General features: G+C 28.8%; 1 long non-coding RNA gene across 1 annotated transcript; it reads left to right on the top strand.

The window, feature by feature from the left end:
• Positions 1 to 672: 672 nt before the first annotated feature.
• Positions 673 to 2,608, top strand: LOC111635596. Its single transcript, XR_002758404.1, has 3 exons — positions 673 to 1,099; positions 2,278 to 2,354; positions 2,436 to 2,608. It is a non-coding gene; the product is annotated as an uncharacterized LOC111635596 (long non-coding RNA).
• The last annotated feature ends 5,608 nt before the right edge of the window (positions 2,609 to 8,216 follow it).

Raw genomic sequence — 8,216 nt, 5'->3', positions numbered from 1 at the left:
TTTTAGTAAGTCACAACAATACTTAGATTTAATTTGGTGTAAACGATTATTTTTACATACGGGGGGTGGCCCGAAAGTCAATTAACTTTAACTAAATTTTGGGTCCTTTTTTAACCTATTATATATATATATATATATATATAAAAGTAAAGTTTCTACTTAATAAGTTCGCAATTTTGATTTCTATATTTAGTACAAAATTACGACTTACAACTGTCAAAAGGATTATATTGACGTTTAAATTGTTCAAGATCATAAAGTGGATTAATCGAGCAATATCTGATGACTTTTGAAATTTATCATTTAATTTAACTTCAGGATAATTGAATCGATAAAACTGGAAAATGATTTGAGTTATTGAAGGATGTGAAGAGGAAGATATAGGAAATATATATATAGTGATGTAATTATTTTTAATTGTTCAATAAAGAGAATTTCAGCAGAAATGGCTATCTGAAAAGTGAGTAAGTGGAGTTAAAGAAATCTTCCATGAAGCAAGAATCTGAAATATTTATTAATGTCTTTGATATCAATGAATTATGTCAATATGTTATATTGAAACAAGTATTCGTGTCAATATATATCACATTGTGTTGAGTAGAAGAATGAGTGGAATTGTTTAAATTCTGTAATTTATTAATCCTTGAAATTAGAAAAAGAAATTATGAAAATTTTTTTGAAGTTTATTGATTCTTTTGGTTTGTTCGATTGGTTGGGATAGTACACAATTTTTATGTAAATTTGACTTTATTCTTTAGATTCTTTCAGTGTAAAGTTGACGTAGTGACCTCAAATTGTGCGCTATTCTAACCAATCAAACAGACATTTTGTTGATGATTAGTATTCTCATCATATTATCTAATTACTTTCTCAATCTATGAAATTCGCCAAGATTAAAACTTTTTAATTTATTTGTTTTTATTAATTTTAATATTTTATTTTTCAGTTAAAGATTCTTTTAATTATATCTGATGAGAATAATTATTTTATTTTACAGGCATACAAGAAATACACAAAAGAGCACAAAAATCATAATAATAAAAAATTGCCTCATTTAAATTTCACAAGGGATCAATTATTTTTTATAGCATATGCATATGTAAGTAATATATCCTATTATAAAAACGTAAGGTAAATCCAGTGAAACTTGGATAATTCGGTTCTTTTAATTCGAAGTAAAATTGTGAGAAGTTTACGAAAAATCACTTGTAATATTTAAATAAAATGTATGTTTAGGCACTAATGTGGGTAATGTTGATTGGGAAATTTCAGAGTACAGCATTTAGCGCTTTTCTCAGTTTAAACTTACATAAAAATTTGCTTTATAGCTTTAACTTTCTGCCGAAGGACAGGAAAACGAAACTGAAGCTCTTGAGAAATTCACATTAACAAGAAAATACATTTAAAAACAATTCAATATTTCAAGCTTTTATAAAAAACCATGAAAAAGGTACTGCTGCATGAAACATTATATACACTGTATCTCTATATAAGAGCTATATTATATAGCTGTATAAGAGCTACATTATACACAGTAGCTCTATATAAGAGCTACTGTGTATAATGTAATACAGTATTTATGCTGTATTTTAGCCTAAATGTAAAAAAATACTGTAGTAAATTGTATGTTACTTACTTTTACAGTATTGCATTTTATTTGCATGCCAATATTCAAACTTGCCTAATTTGAATTTTTTTGTGGTCCTTCAACTTCGAATTATCCGAGTTTTGATGTATTTTATTAATAATTGTACAGCTTTTGCATTAAATCTATTATAAATGTTACAAATTTTAAAGTACCTTTATAAAGTATAATTAGATGATGATAGAGGAAAAACTTTTAAAAATTTATATGAGTACACACGATCTGCCCAGTCCTTATAATATATGTAATAAAAGATGTACCACATAACTACATCTTAACCGCATAATTAAAATTGAAGCTTAATGAACAAATCTTCAGTTTAAATAGTAGCACAAATAATTACATTTAACTTTTATTAATTAAAATTCTGTAATTATTTCCAATTCTTAGAATAGAACAATCTAGCAATAGAGAAAAATTAATAATTTAATTTTATAATAATCTTATATTCATTTATTTGTTACATTTCTTATGAAAATATTTTAAGTAACAAAATTATATAATATCTATCGATATTTTCAAATGTATTTACTATAAATATATTATATATTTTTGACAAAGTAGACTAATAATAAAATAATTATTATATACTACACTATATGTAGTTAAGTAGTTAAGTTTTGAAATTATAGGTTTGGTGTTCGAATGAGTACGAAGATGTTTTTGAGCATATGATTCAGTACGACCCTCATTGCCCATCAAAATATAGGTAAGATGCAACAAAAATAATTTTTTATAACGAATTTTAAAAAATTCAAGCTTAAAAGAATGATCTTAATTAAACTTTTAGGGTGTTGGGTACACTCTCCAACAATAAGGACTTTCATGAAGCCTTTAACTGTACTCAAGGGAAGAAAATGTATAGAGATGAAAAGTGCCTACTTTGGTGAAGAAACAAAACCTATTTGTTTTTCTGTATATGTTGCTCATTTAAAATTAAAGTTTAATTTTTTTTCATTTGAACATCATTCTATATACTTATATTTATGTTTATAATTATTATATGTCAGAGGATGAGTATTTTAACAATAAACAGAAATATAAATATGAGGATTGACTGATAAATAAGATTTCCATTTTTATAACATTAGTTTGGGAAATGGTAGAATAATGTAAAAAGTATTAAAAATAATTTATTTCAAACACATTTATTCTTTTTTCAAACTTAATTGTGATTTAAAATGAAATTTTTTAACCGTTCTAATGTTTGAAAAAACGTTTTCCGAACGTTCCAAAAAAAAAAGAAAAGAAAGAAAGAAATAGAAAAGTGGCATCGGAAATTGATGAATTATCATGAATTTTTTCAGCAAGTGGGCGAAGCGAGTGACCATATAACCACGGAATTAAAACGTTTATCGTGGGACATTAAAAAAATCATGATGTTCGACCGATTCGAAAAAAAGAATATTTGTTTGATTTTCGTTATGAATTTTATGACAACTGAAAATCTATAAAATAAATTTTTATTACACAATATATAATATAATAATTTACTTTAAAGATTTTAATTAAGAATATTGTATTATATTCATAACTTTATAACATTTACAATATAAATTTTTTTAAAAATTCTTTATATATTCTTGATAATTACTTTTTGTAGGCATAAATAGATCATATTTTAGTTAATGTATGAGTATATTTTTTTAAACGGATGAACAGTTTAACGCTATTTAACAGCTTCCTCATTAATAATACCTTGTATATACGTTTGTAACATATGCGTTTTACTCTAAACAGTCTGTGTTACTGATACGTTTTACTTACTATTAATTTTTGTGTAATATTTTACAAATAATCTAATAAAATTTTGTTACTTGTAATAAATAAATAAATATTAAAGCTTAGTAAAAGTGATATTTCTGAAACAGGATAAATAATTTACACTAAAATTTTTAATAATCGATTGGTTGATCCGTGTACGCACATAGCACCAGTATCGAATCATAGCAAACTTGAGCTTATATGGCAATTACTAAAGAACTTTTACAATTTTTTTCTTTACAATACTAAAGAACTCCTTAACAAGATCCGCTTCAGCAGGATGCAGGAGCATCTGCTTCCGGGCAATCAAAGAAAAACTTTTGTTTGTGGACTGTAGAGTCCTATATTTGGGAAAACTGATCAGAGACTGCGTTTATGATTCGACAACAGAAAGTCGGACACAGCACTATCAAATGCCGAGAAAGACTATCAAAGAAACTGCTTTAATATAATTGTGACAAATGGGGAGCATCGTTAAGAAAAATATCAGTTTAAAAAATCAAAAGGTTTTTGTGTATCTTTTTCGATCCTTTGTATTCTTTGGCAATTTAGAAAAACTGAAGAAAATGGATAAGGAAATATTGCTTAAAAACAGGAAAATAAATTGACTAACGAAGACATAACAAAGTTGTAAAGAAAACGTTCCTTAACCGAATTTAGCCTAATTTTAATTTTAATTTGTCAAAAAAAAGTTTTCGCAAAAAGTAGGTAATAAGGTTATTTGGAATCTTTGAATTATCATTTGTTTAAAGAATTTCTCATTACAGCAGGTTTTTATTTAAAAAAATAAGAATTCGAAAACTCTCGTGATCGACTTTGCTTATTTTCTTGTCACAAATTAAACCAGGGATGTTGAACAGATGCTGTCAATACGCAGTTTTTTAATTTATTTATTCGAATTTCAAAACGTGTTTTAAAAAATTATGATAGAAAATAAGGTTTATCATATAACTGCAATCGCCGTACATTTATTTAAAAAAGATACTTATTAATTCTTTAAATATTTCTAACTTTTGAGGTAGCCTTTCTTATTGTGCACTTCCTAATCCGTCACTGCATCTGTAGCGTATGGGCGTTATTGCATGTATTCGTAGTATTTGAATTTATATATACTGTATATATATTTTTATCAACCCAGTAGTCGAGTATTTGCGGATAATATTCGCCCATACCTAATTACTTTTTCAAGAATAATTTAATTTTTACTATATCTCTCATTTGAATATATGTAATACAGTATTTTAATGAATTAAACTATTATTTGGAATACTCTTCCTTAAATACGAAAATTGTTTCGATAAAGATTTTTTTACACTTACTATTAGCGAAATCTCGATATATAGGTTTTGGAAAATTTTAATTAAATTGCTTAAGTCACTCAAGATCAAACGATATATAGACCTATAGAGAAATTTTTCTTTTGTCTACAAGAATGGGAATATATGATACGTGATACAGTTACACAGGGTTTGGCATACAGAATTTTTCATGTTTTGAAACAGATTATAATTTAAATGAGATAAACCTAGTTAATTTTTTTTAGTGTAGTAAATCCATATTATATTTTTCTCGATAAATTTCAGACCTCATAGAATAACATTTTACTTTATATAAGGCTAAGCAATTATCTGGTTTGCGACGATTGGATGGCCTAGCAGTTAAGCTGAAAGCCTATCGTTTTTAGAAACCCGGGATCGAACCCAGAGGGGTCAAATAACCCCAAGAATCTTTCAGAGGTTGTCCGTCTTGAGTATGTCAAGACCAGTCCCTCATTGTGAATTTAGCCGAATCCAAAGTGAGCTTCCTTAGCATGAAAATAAAGCAAAAAAAAAAAAAAAAAAATTATGGATCAAATTTTCATATTTCCATTCAGCAATTATTGGAAAATGGACAAAAGTTTATACTGTTTGTTAAAATTTGAATAATAATTTATAACATAATCTTTTTAAAATAAAATATTTGTGTCTCCATTCTTATGCGTTGCATTTGATTTATATCAAATTTGTCGTTTCTTCATATTGTAATTCATTTAATATTGAATATTTTCAGAAGTTCATATACAGTAAATAATATGCATTCTGAAGAAATAATTTTAAGTGAACAACACAAGGCGGCTGTCATTTAATCGTGAGTGAAGAGTTAGTGCGCCATGTTACCACTAGTAGTTCTGTATTGACACGATAAGGAAATATAAGCATTTCAGTTTAATGAAAACTGTTCACGGTGATATAAAAACGAAATTAAAGTAACTGCATTTGGTCAAAGTTGGTCAAAATTAGAACAAGCACATTGTATTTACACCTTAATATCAGAAAAGATGGGTATTTAGATGACATTTAAATTACTGTTTCTAGAAGTAATTTTATATAATTAAAAAACAAGTGAGGTCACTGTACATTGTAACGTGGATCTAATGAATTAATTGCCAAAAGCAACTATTTAGTTTGCAGCTTCAACATTCAACTGATACTTAATCCGATCAAGAACGTTGTGCTAGAACTCTATTAGTTTACTTCAAATTGTTTTTCTGTTTAACTTAATTAAATTACTTAAAATCAACTGCACATTTGTGAAATTAAAACACCATTTAATGGAGAAAACTTTTGGGGAATCTTGATTTCCAGAGATATTTGAATTTAAAACTTATAACCTTATATTAATATTGCTATAATAAGTGGTAACTCTTACACTCGGACTCTCCATACGATTCAGCTAGTAAACTGACTGAAAATGAGCTCTAAAATAATGTTCTTACTAAAGGAACACATTTCATTCATCAAAACTCAAGTGGCACTTGAAAGGAATCTGTAAAGAGTCACAAAGGACTTGTTAAAGCTTATGGTGACACGGCAATTCCATATCCAGCAGTAGTCCGGTAGTGTTCATCGTCCTTTATAGACGACGAAGGGTGCGTTAAAAACTCCTGCGGAGTGCGTTCCTATATTCCGGGCGGATGGCAAAAACGGCCGCTTGTAGTAGTAGTTTACGATGGAAAGCAACATGGCATCTTCCATACCTCAGATAGTTTCGTTTCGGGGTCCATTATGTGGTTTTATGAATGAAAGTTTAGCAGTTGAGAAAGCACAAGTTAGTGAACGCGGTGATGTAAGTGTCTTCTCAAATATTTTTGAGTCCTCTGTGACTACAAAGTTTATTTCACGTACCAATTAAATTTTGATTAAAAAGTTTGCTCCTTTCAGCGAGAACATTGTTTTAGAATGCACTGCTATGGCGACAGTCAACGCAGTGCTGCCCCCAAATATCAATATGTAGAACTACGACATTTCACGTGTAGAGACAGAAATGGTGCTATTACACAATTCACGATTCATGTTTGCTAAAGTAGCAGACAGTGGGCAATATAATTGAGTAATCACTTTTATTGAAATGGTCTTGTAATTATTGGTGACTGAATGGCCGAATGGTTAAAATAATTACATTTCTTTTTAATTATAATTTAAATCAGTTTACAAGTTTACTTGAAGAAATTTAATTCGTGCAAAAAATTATGCAGTACATCAGTAAATTTTCATATTTTTAATATTTTATCATTTATTTTATATAACTGCTTTAAAGAAATGGTAATATAACAGTTTAGTCGAAGCAGAGTCGGTAGGTTGATCTACCGACTCTGGTCGAAGTAATTAGCAATTCTAGAAAGATCTATTTTTTAAATCTTCAACTCTTTTGCTATGGCATCATCACATGAGAAAGCACGGCTGACTAGAGCATAATTTTTATTCGCACGTGGCGACCGTGGAACCACCAAAGACCTCGTGCGTCGGTGCTTCTGATTGGTCGTTTTAACCGCCACCTTCTTTGTTTGTTTTGCACAAGCGCGGTCTTTTGGCTGTTTGGAGACAAGTAGAATTTTTGACGTAGTACAAATGGTAGGTAATCATATAATATAAACATAAATATCTAAAAAATGAGTGTAAGATTGAATACTTAAAAACCAGAAGTGCAGTCTTGTTCATCCACTTATGTTCAATTAGTCAACAATGTGGTTTTAAGACTTGTTTCATTGGGATTTTGGTGGATTTGACGTATCATTAGTTTTTGAATTTTTTCCTGCAAGATATTGACAGCTTTATAAGTATTTAATTTTACACTTATTATTAGATATTTACGTTTATATTACATGATTAATTATCATTTGTGCTATATGTGAACTCCACTTGTCTTAAACGAAACAGGGTAAAGGTGAAATGAACAATCAGAAGCACCGACAGTCGAGGTATTTGGTGATTCCACGTCGCTGCGTGCGGATTAAAATTATGCCAGCTATGGTACAAATCAAACCGGGCTGTTATAATTTATTGTGTCGAGTTGAATGTCGTTCGCAATCCCTTGTCAAATTGCAGTTTATGCCCTCTCCTAATGGGCAAACTTGTGGTGTTCACATATTCGTAATATTGTCTTTGTGTTTGGTTTCATGGGATACGCCAACGCAATATATGGACGAACTACCAGAAGAGTGCCTACCGGAAGTTTTTTTTTTTTTTGTTTTTTGAGAAATTTGCCCCTATTTAGATGTTAGACGTGTGAAGAAATCTGGTAAACCACACGTTGATCAGGAGCGAGCCCATGACCGCCATTGGTGGACTCTCGTCCTTTTGTTAACCAATCAACTACCATTAAAATTAGTTTTAAAAATCAACTGATCAACTAAAAATGAATTATTGTAGATTTTATAAATGCAAATTCTTTCGAATTTTTCTGTAATTTTAAATTTTATTATTTTTTCATTAATAAAAGTTTTATTTTTCTAGAAAAAACTTAAATTTCCAGCTAGGAAAAATTTTGT

This window comes from Centruroides sculpturatus, unplaced genomic scaffold (assembly GCF_000671375.1).
Source record: "Centruroides sculpturatus isolate CEXI.00-Female unplaced genomic scaffold, Cexi_2.0 scaffold970, whole genome shotgun sequence".
NCBI lineage: Eukaryota > Metazoa > Arthropoda > Arachnida > Scorpiones > Buthidae > Centruroides > Centruroides sculpturatus.
This window is presented reverse-complemented; position numbering and strand designations above follow the sequence as displayed.